Source organism: Adiantum capillus-veneris, chromosome 3 (assembly GCF_014529385.1).
Source record: "Adiantum capillus-veneris isolate H3 chromosome 3, ASM1452938v2, whole genome shotgun sequence".
NCBI lineage: Eukaryota > Viridiplantae > Streptophyta > Polypodiopsida > Polypodiales > Pteridaceae > Adiantum > Adiantum capillus-veneris.
In genome coordinates, this window is record NC_140933.1 from 36,506,383 (window position 1) to 36,517,469 (window position 11,087).

The following is an 11,087-nucleotide window of genomic DNA, read 5'->3' on the forward strand; positions in this document are numbered from 1 at the left end:
AATTGCAACCCCTTCTCTTTTCATGTGATAGAGGCCTGCTATTCTAGACTTATAAATTTCACAAATGTTTACTCCCTCTTCTACTTACTGAGATCCCACACTTGAAGAAATGCTAATGATCATCACAGGTACACACTACATAGCTATGCTAGAAAGAGATGAGCACGCCCCCATATTCCCAAAAGGTAAGTCACCCGATTGGCACACACCATCCTTTTGGACTTCAGATTTTAAATTTCCTTGATTTTTAGCCCGAAGCTTGTATTTTTTGACACATGTAAAGCAACATCACTTTGCCATTATAGAATAAATATAGATAGAGATGATCTCAACCTATTTCGACTCCCTTGTTCTTGTCCCTCTCCCCAACAATATTGAGCCCTTCTCCCAAGCTCTTTTTATTTTGCACCTCCCTCTGCACTTTTCAAGGACTTACTCTAGTCCTCATTTGCCATCGCGCGCATGGGAGCACTCTGCTTGCAAGCTTAATTCATTGGGCTCTTCATCTCCAAGCCTTTGTGGAGAGAGAGAGAGAGAGAGAGAGAGAGAGAGAGAGAGAGAGAGAGAGAGAGAGAGAGAGAGAGAGAGAGAGAGAGAGAGAGAGAGAGAGAGAGAGAGAGAGAGAGAGAGAGGAGATATGAAGGCATCAGGGCCAAAAACGACTCAAATTGGGTTGTGTAAGAAATTGGTTAACTTGCTAATTAGCAGAGCCATTGATGGTCAAAACAGCTCCAAAGTTGGACGCTTTGAGCATTTAAAGCGTATTTATGGGATTAAAGTATATCTAGGTACATAAGCTATTAAAAAAGATATCCTTTTCACACTATTCCTTTGTGGTACGCCTCAAAGTTTGTTCTCATTCAAGTGACTTGCCGGCAAACAGCTGTTTCTTCACTTTTGAATTACTTCATTCCCTCCTCTCTCTCTCTCTCTCTCTCTCTCTCTCTCTCTCTCTCTCTCTCTCTCTCTCTCTCTCTCTCTCTCTCTCTCTCTCTCCCACCCATGACCTTTTGTTTGGCTCTACTCATCTTCATGAGCTTTCCCTCCGCTCTTCTAATGCTAGCTTTGCTAGTGTTGTTAGCTCCATTATACCTTCGATGGTTCTTTTTCCAAAACGACATCCCCTTTGGCTCTGTTATACAAAGCCAAAGTGCAGGTGAACACCTCCATGTAAATGACATGGGTGACTTCACTCTCACTACTTACTCTTTCATGTCGTTGTAACTCTTCTTAATGACTCAAAGTAAAATTCTAGCTTTTACATAGTACATAACTTGGTATTTTTAACATCACCGACGCGTCCTAAATGCCCAAAAACCTCGGGAACGACCAGCTACATGCCCAGTTTGGACATCCGGAGAGGCCATTAGGCCCAAAAAAGCCTCTGGAGGCCTTGTCCCGCACAACGCGAAAATGAGGGGTAGGGAGATTCGACTGGCTATATGCCCCATTTGGACACCCGGAGACGCCATTAGGCCCAAAAAAAGCCTCTGGAGGCCCTATCCCGCACGATGCAAAAATGGGGTGTAGGGAAAAGCCTCTGGAGGTCTTGTCCTGCACGGTGTGAAAAGGGGGGGTAGCCCTACCTCCCATTTTTGCGTCGTGCAGGACAAGGCCTCCAAAGGTTTTTTTTGGGCCTAACGGCCTCTCCAGGTGTCCAAACGGGGCATGTAGCCAGTCGTTCCCGGAGGTTTTGGGCATTTCAGACGCATCGGTGATGTCAAAACATTGTACATACACTTTAGTGTTTTTAGGTCTATCCCTCGAGACGATTTGCCTCGGATGGTGACAAGCTGGTTTGATGGTATCGAGGGTGCGCAAGTGGGGCACTGGGAGCGAGGAAATCTGGACCGGATGCGTGGCGAGCCGCATGGTGGGGGGGATGGGGTTGCCCGCTGCGGGATGTAAACCCGGGCACAACGGGGGGCTGCGAAGTGCCGACATGGAGGTGTGACGAGGCAGGCCATGGTGGACGAGGTTGGGCGGTCCGCATCCACGTGTCTGGACATCATTAGGGGATGTAAGGGATGACTACTTGCTCCTCGAGGTTGGTACCTTAGTTAGTACCTCGTACCCTCGGGGGTGGGGCCGGCATTTAGTCTCTCTCTTTCTGCCTCTCTTTCTGACGCTCTCTAAGGCACTCGGCAGCACTTCTCCTCATCTCCTCTTCTCGGGGCTCCCCTGCTCAAAGTGGGCCTGCAAGCAGGGCACAAGGCAGGGCCAGGGGGTGGGAGGTTGTCGCCGAAGGCCGAGTGCGGCTGCGCATGGCAGGTGGAAAGACGACAAGGAAGGGGAAGGGTGGTGGCATGCGGGGTGCTTATTCCACGCCCCCCCCCCCCCCCCCCCCCCCCCCCCCAGGCTGCAAAAGGAGGAACCTGCAGTGGGAGAAGCAAAGCCCAACCATAGGTAATGGGAGGGGGTTCACGGGCATGGGGTTGCTATTAAGGCTTGGCCTTTGACATGGGCTCCCTTTTTGCAGGTGACGATCCAGGAGGAGGAGGACCTTTCCTCACAAGGAGGGGAGGCAGGCATGCCAAATAGTGAACAGGTAAGGGTTTAGGGTGCTGCTCCATTAGCCTGGGTTTAGGGCATGAGGCGGGCATGGGATTCTCACCCTTGCACAAACTATATTGCAGGTCACAACGTAGGTGGTGGTGTCTGAGGAAAGGAAGGAGGATGATCCCCCTCCCACTCCTCCTATGAAAAAGAACCCAGGTAGTAAGCTCCCTGTCAAGGGGGTAAGGGTGAGAAGCAACCTCTTGCACAAACAAAGAAACATGTGAGCTCAAAGCTTGGTGCAATCCAAAAAAAGATCTAAGTTTTGTGAGGACAGGCTTTAAAACCAGGTATGTCTGGGTTTACACTTGCGCAGAGGCATGTCCATGGGAGTGCTCGTTGAAATCTATTTCTGATTACTGTAGGGTGTTGAGAAGGAGACAGAGGTCCAAGTATTGCACAATGCCACTTCCAAGAAAATGTAGGTATGTCCAAGTTTACGCCTAATCATGGCCATTCGGGTGGGCTCATACTGTTGCTCTTTATGCAGTGTGTTGAGAAGGGCAAGAAGACAACCATACCTTCGGAGGGGGGTAGGTCTCAAATGCCACATGAGGATCCCGCTGTTGTGGAGTTGGCGACAAAGGGAGGGATGCACGTATTTTCACCTTCTCCAACTCGGGTTTGCATGGGTTTACATGTTGGGCCATGTTTGCACATCGGGCTTGCCCAGGTTTTCATGCCATGCCGGGATTGGCTGGGTTTATCAGTCAAGTCCGTGGTGCTAAAAGGGTGAATTTCATGGCTTCTCTTTATAAGGTGGGTTGATCCCAAGGTTTTGTTTGTGGGCAGAGGTTAAACCTGAAGGTTGATGAAGGCCGGGATGGGAAGAGGCTGACAATGAAGCCCAAAGAGAAGGTCCAAACAAAGGGTTCCGATGTGAAGAGGCCCCTTGTGAAGCCCAAGGAGAAGGTCCCAATGAAGGGTTCCGAAGCAAAGAAGGCTCTTGTGAAGCCCAAGGAGAAAGGTTCAGATGTGGTTCAAAAGCCCTCAATTGTCCACTTGAAGGGTCGTGAGGTAGAGAAACAATCCAAGGTGGCGAGTGAAAAGGGGAAGGGAAAGCTTCAATTGCAAGAGAAGCCCAAGCGAAATGTTGTAATTGCCACCGCAAAAGAAGCCAAAGGCAATAAGAGAAAGCTTCTTGAAGTAGAAGGAGCCGTTTCAGGGTCTACATCCAAGCGAACAAAGGCCGCAACCTCTCAAACATTGAGCGTCAGTCCTGTGAGTCCCTCTCTGACCTGGGTCTACATTTAGTCTTGGGCATGCCCGGGTTTATATTTGGGTTAACAAGGGTTGCCTACCATTTCTAAAGTTATGCAGGTATGTTCTTTTATACAGGTGTAGAGAACCGAGTCATTGAAGTCATCCCAGCCATATGCAGAGCTTTATGTTGATGGGAAGCTCGTTTGAATGTGTCGAGCAGATACGGCTTGCCCAAGTAGAAACATGCGGATGGACAAGCAGCAACATATGGTGGACCACCTTCAAAAGAAACATGGGCTGAGGGTAGAGATTCCACATAGAGTGGGAGGGAGGGTGACAGGTGCTTCTTTAAACCCCATTCCAAAGTCTACACAAAGAGATAGGTCACGTGTGATAGAGCGATTTGAAGATGTGGACCGCAAGTACGAGTTGAGTCGCAAGGCTATTCAACCAAGGGCCCTCATTAGGGGCTTGGAAGCCTGGGATTGTATCAACAAGACGAAAGTACGATGCACCAAAGATGACTTTCTCCTTGACTTCATGGTGGCTCGTATGCGAAAGGTTGATGTTGTGCAAGAGATGAAGAAAAATGCTATAACGAAGAAGATACGACAAGGCTACGAACGCCATGTGAGTCTGTGTGTGTGTGTGTGTGTGTGTTTACCATTAATGTCGGGGTCTACATTGTCTAACATTGCCCGGGTTTACATGACCTGTCTGTGCAGCAGCGTGTTCGGAGCTTGAGTCCTATAAGTGAGGATGAAGAGATAGGGGAGGAAGATGATACCAATGATGGTGATGGTGATGGCAGGGATGATGAAGAAGTTGATGATGACCAAGGGAGTGAGCAAGGGAGTGAGGGCAGTGGGGATGATGACCAAGGGAGTGAGAGCAGTGGGGATGATGGAGATAGTGGCGGGAGAGTGGTAAAGGTGAGAGTGGTAAAAGCAATGATGATGGTGGGATGATGGGGAGGATAGCAAGGATGATGGAGACAATGCGGATGGAAGTGATGAAGGGGATGCTACCGGTGCTCAAGGCAAGGATGCATCAACGGATGGGGATGGGGAAGGCGAGGCACGCGAGAAGGTGTCAATGGATGAGGACTCCACATCACACCTGAGTGGAGATGGTGGCACCCCTGGGGCAGCACAGCTGTCCTTGCGTTGTTGATGTCGGTTTAGGCCCGATGCATTGATAGAGCTTTTTTGTATTACATCTCTCAACTTATTGCTATGTAAATTTTGGATGACATGAGTTTTGCCATGTTTTGAATGATAATGTCTTTGCCCCAATGTTGTACCTAACTATGTTGAAACTTCTAACCAGCAAGGAGTTTTTGTTAATGGCTTTGTGTAAAAGCTCTCTCTCTCTCTCTCTCTCTCTCTCTCTCTCTCTCTCTCTCTCTCTCTCTCTCTCTCGCTTGGGTTAACACATGCCCTGCAATGCCTAAGTTTATATTTGCATATGGCATGCAACCCCCCCCCCCCCCCTCTCACTCCCTCCGCCGTTGACGCCAAAAGATAGTCTTGCTCTGAATTGCTTTGGTTTACGCTATACTAAACAATGCCTTGGAGCACACTTGCACGTGGTATACAAGGTCTCTCTCTCCCCCCCCGCCCCTCTCTCTCTCTCTCTCTCTCTCTCTCTCTCTCTCTCTCTCTCTCTCAATTAATGCCAGAAGATACTCTTGCCCTAACTTTCCTGGGTTTACACTAGGCTAACAATGCTTTGGTTTACTTTTGTACATGGTATATAAACTCTCTCTCTCTCTCTCTCTCTCAATTAATGCCAGAAGATACTCTTGTCCTAACTTGCATGTGTCTACACTAGACTAACAATGCTTTGGTTTACTTTTGCACATGGTATACAAAGTCTCTCTCTCTCTCTCTCTCTCTCTCTCTCTCTCTCTCTCTCTCTCTCTCTCTTCCTTGAATAACATGTCTTCAGTTGAACACTCCTCATAGGATAGATCCTTAAGGTCGGTTGGGATAGTGTCCGTGTACGTCAAACCCTCTTCTTCTTCTTCTTCTACTAGTTCTTTTTCTTCTTCTCCTCTCTCTCTCTCTCTAAGATTGATAGGCAATATTCTATTAATTTCAAGCCTAAATACTTCTTAGTTGTGCTTGACAAGAGTGACAAGATGTGTATTGCCCACCTTTGTTTTATTTGTGCCCCCTTCACAAGACGGCATATAGCTAGCTTTTATATGAAAACTCGACAATGTTTGTGGCAATGTCATTCTTCCCTATGTCCCAATGTTACCAAACATATCTACTAGCTCTCCACCTTGCATCTCCCTTTTCTTGCCCATCTATGAACACTCAAGATGAACTTTTTTCTAAGAACCTGGTAATATACACATGGGCGGTAAATGAGAGGTAAATTGACCATGTTTGAATTCTTTGGCACTAAATTTCTCTCTCTCTCTCTCTCTCTCTCTCTCTCTCTCTCTCTCTCTCTCTCTCTCCCCCCTTGTCAACTAGATCTTTAAGGTCTCTTGGGATAGTTTCCTACGACGTTAGAACTCTCTTCTTCTTCTTCTTCTTCTGTCTCTCTCTCTCTCTCTCTCTCTCTCTCTCTCTCTCTCTCTCTCTCCACCACCACTAATGCTTGGGTTTAATATTGCCCTTAACCGCATGGGTTTACATTACTCTATTTATGCCTTGGCTTACACTTGCATATGGTATAAAATCTCTCTCTCTCTCTCTCTCTCTCTCTCTCTCTCTCTCTCTCTCTCTCTCTCTCTCTCTCTCTCTCTCTCTGTGCACATGTAGAAATGCCTTCACGAAAGGGAATGTTCTAGCAGAAACATTGGTGCATGTAAACTTGAAGAAACTTTACATCTCTCAATTTTAAAAAATTGGAGGTGTCCGATGGAACAAAACACCTAAACACAAGAAACCTAATTTTTAGAGAGAAGCACAGAGTAAAACTTGGGCTGATTTACATAGGTTGTGCTCCTTGTCATGAAGCTAGTTTCAATAGTGCTTGACACGTTTGGCACGACTCCGCACTCTTGGTCCACCAACAATATATTGCCCCTTTGATGCTTCTTCCTAAGCATGCCCATTTTTGTCGAGGGTATAAACCTAGGCCTAGGAAGGCTAGACATAAACCTGGGTAGGAGCAAACAAGGTCACATTTCAATACAAAAAATATAAACCCAAGGACACAATGCATATGTACAATTGTCCACACAAAAGGGAAAGTTAAGGCAAAAAAACAAGTTTTTTGTCTATACACACACACACACACACACACACACACGTATAACATTGCATCTTTTGGTTTCAAAACTTTACAATGTTTGTTTAAAACTTTACAAAAACCCTAAATCCCAATATTTAGATAAAAGCACAGAGTGAGACTCTAGAAAGAGTTTTTCACAAAAGTACAATGTGATGCTTTGATGCCCACACATTCCCAATGCTATGTCCAGTGGCCAAGGTCAGTGTAAAAGCACGCTCTTCGTCCTCGTGTGAGCCACACGACACTGATGCAACGAGGCATTCATGAGAGTTGGAGTCCTCGTACAAGACTACTCTCCGACTAATTAAAGCATCACGTGTAACTCGTGCCCCATGTCGTGAAGGGAGTGGCAATATCGCTTGGCATGACTCCACACTTTGATCCACCAAGAAGGTCTTGGTGCAACAATGATGGCAATACACTAGATTTCTCTTTGCAAAGCGCACTCGCTTTCGGCCCCTTTGATGTTTCTTCCTAAGCTTTCCCGTTACTCTCGAGGGTTGAATGGGCACCGTTGTGATTGGCTCATCATTTACAACTCTCCGTTGTACATGCTTGAGTCGGGTGGTTGTCACATGTCGCTGAATTTGTGAAATGCTTCCCTTTTGTGGCAATTTGATCTCCTTGGGAGCCCTTTCATCTGAAAGACATGAATAAGCCGATCGTACCTACCCTATCAATGATTATACCTGCACCTCACAAGATGAATCTTCAATGCATTGGTTGAGGATATGCGACGAAAGGGACCGTTGGATGACCATGTCATTGGGAGGCACATTGGTCCCTTCAGTTATGGAGCCAATGTCCTCTTGTGTATTCTCCATCGCCATTTCTCTAGCCGTGTCAACGTTTGGGAGAATATGGCCAAGATGAGGAAAGAAGTCTCTTACTACTAGTCGCATGCCATATAGGTGCTTGCACATGCTTGCCCAATCTGCAGAATCATAATAAGAGGATTGCAAGCTGACATGATACCAGATCTCGTGGCATGACATACTCAACACCTTGAAAAGGAGGGCCGCTTCCTCAATCACTTCAACTATTGATGGGTCACTTACATATCTACAAAGCATTTGTTCTCCACCCGGCAAGCGTTTCGTTTGCCCCTTGTCATTCCCATACATGTTGTGTTTACCTGAGTCAACCGCAAAAGGAAAGGTAGTATAAAGATTCAGTTACTCATATTGTAAAACCCAAGCAAGGACATAAACCAAAGCCACAATTACCTAAAATGCAAAATACAGTCACTCAGAGTGTAAACCCAGTCAAGGAACTAAACCAGGGACACAGTTACTCGGCATGCAGTATAAAGATACAGTTACTCAGAATGTAAACCCAAGCTACTGACCTAAACCAAAGACACAATTACCCAGAATGCAGGATAAAAAGACAGTCACTCACAGTGTGAACCCAATCAAGGAACTAAACCAAGGACACAATTGCTTAGAATGCAATATAAAGATACAGCTACTCAGAGTGTAAACCCACGTAAGGACGTAAACCAAAGACATAGATACTCAAAATGAAATATAAAGACCCAATTACTCAGAATGTAAACTCAGATTGCAGTATAAAGACACTAATACTCCAAATGTAAACCCAGGCAATTGCAAAAGGTAGACCGTGGCATACAAAAAACATAGAGGCATTACCGATCTCATGTTTCTGTCTGAAGAACTCCATGGCAGTACCACCCATCCGCATCCCTGTGATTGAATCGCCAATAAGGGCATGCAACAAGTCCAAGGCTGATCGATTGATCCGTGCATCCAACAAGGTGTACTTTATGTACTGCCAAAGTCTCTCCACAAAGTTTATGGTGTCAATGTGCCCATGAGGGAAGAGCCGGCCAAACTTTGGCCACAATCGACGCTAAGTGCATGTCTTTGCAGTCCATCCATTGCTAATGTATCTTAGAATGTTATCATGCTCCGAGCATTCCCTAAGGAGTTGTTTGTACTTCGAGTTGAACTCTTCCTCCGTCGGGCATTACATCATACTCTCCATTGCACCATGCACATGGTCCTTCATTTCTTTGGGGACCTGCAAGAACACGTCAGGAGGGGGAGGCAATCATAAGCATGGAAAATGGAGAGGCAAAGAAACATAAGCAAGCCTTTGGTCGCACCTGTTGTAGTAAATGCTCCACCCAAGCCTTCTTTGTGTGGAACCAACATATTAGCACAATGCATGCAACTTGGGTGATACTCCCATTTTCACCCACTTCCTAGCAAAATGGCTTCGACATCAACCACTTTCTTAATGGCTTGTAGTAAAGTGATGCACTTATCAATTACCAACACCTTGGGCGGATGTTGTTCATTCTTTGAAGGACTAGTTTCAAAGTAACCTTCAAGGTGACTTTTTCTTGGCGAGTTCCTGCATCACATGTGCATAGCATAAACCAGACATCACTATGCTGATTTGGTACCACTGCTGCATACAGTGGCATGCCAAATACATTTGTCTTGAAGGTTGAGTCTATTGCCCAGGAACTATTTCTTGAGAAACGCATACACATGCGAAGCATCTAATCATCTTGGATAACTAGAGTGAAGGGCTGGTCTGTCTCCTCAAGTGCATCAGGGTTGTAGGGCTGACAGTGTAGCACCTTGTTCTGCTCTTTCAACTTAAGAGCCTCCCTGTACATTGATGACCAGTCGTCACTTCCAAGCCTTCCTACAATAACGAATATGGTTAACATAGGTAAGTATAAACCCAGACAGGCAACATATAAACTAAACCCGATCAACTGTAAACCCAACTGCATTTCAGTTCACAAAAAGAAAAACCACAGAAAGGTCACTACCTTCGACGCGCAATTTGTAGGACATCATCTAAATTTCCTTTGGAATCATGAAGAATCTATAGGATACTTGTTCTACAAGAGATGCCATGTTGATGTGGACGGCTTCTTTAGATACACTCATCCTTGCAACATGGCGACATGTACCGACATCAAACAAATCCTCCATGCATCACTTATTCACCATAGGATGCACAGGAAGGTGATATAGGTCACTCTGTGACCCTGGAACATGTCCTTTGTGACCTCAAATACCCGTATGGTGACCTTCTCTGTGTCATGTCTTGGAAAAACCACAGAAACAATGAAGGGACATCCACACTTCTTGGATGTGCGGAGTCGCCGATGCTCCTCTACCATTTCTTCGTGCGTCGCCCCATTGATGGCACACAAATTTCCATTCTGTTTGTACTGCCCAATTTAGTCTAACCAATCTAGCTTTGTGGTTGACAACTACATTATCTAATGTTTTTTGAACATCAACAAAGCCCACTGTGTGCTGCTCAATACACATGTCACTCTTGCTAGCACTCTCACCCCTGTGATGTAAAGCCAGGCACTGTGTCACATCTCGTGTCTGCCTATGTCCATCCTCCAAAGCTGAAACTGTACCACAATAGCAAAGGTCAAGGACCTCCTTTCCAAATTCAAGTGAAATACCATGCATCCTAATGTTGGTGCACCATGTTTTTGAGATTGTTGTGTTGGTTGCGGTCCAATCAAGATGTTCACTTGTGTGGCGTGAAAACATAGTCCTTTCCCAATCTTCTATGCATAGAATCCTCTTTCTAGTGGTATTGACAATATACATATCACCTTCTTCATTAGTGACCATGTGTAATGATGCTTGGATTCTTCCCCATTTTCTCAAGTCCAAGAGGCCCCGTTTGTCCACTACTTTGAGAGAATCTATGGTTGGTCCTTGCCCTTTTTGTATGGAAGCAATTATCAAGCTGTATGCTTGTCTATCAAAGGCAAAATAACGACTCGATGTAAATGCAAAAGCATCTAGGTATGGTTGTTGATCCATTTTTGAAATAAAATCTTGCATTTCGTGGCTATCACTAGAGTCTCACCCATCCATCTCCTTATCAGAGGTGCTATAAATTTGATACATATCAAGAGGACCTTGTCGCCCAAGCATCTGGTTTGAAGAGTCTATCCACTGCCGACTGTTGCTCAACGGTTGGGAGTTCATTCAAATCCCAATGACAAGAGATCCCTTCCATTGTCGTCCTTATTCCCTGTATTGTGTTAAGCATGGAGCCTG

At 45.8% G+C, this 11,087-nt stretch overlaps 2 pseudogenes; one reads left to right on the forward strand and one right to left on the reverse strand.

Annotated features, from left to right (window-relative positions):
* Positions 1 to 3,040: 3,040 nt before the first annotated feature.
* LOC147460754 (uncharacterized) lies at positions 3,041 to 4,932 on the forward strand (annotated as a pseudogene).
* Positions 4,933 to 8,552: 3,620 nt separating this feature from the next.
* On the reverse strand, positions 8,553 to 9,042 carry LOC147460755 (uncharacterized; annotated as a pseudogene).
* Between the last annotated feature and the right edge of the window lie 2,045 nt (positions 9,043 to 11,087).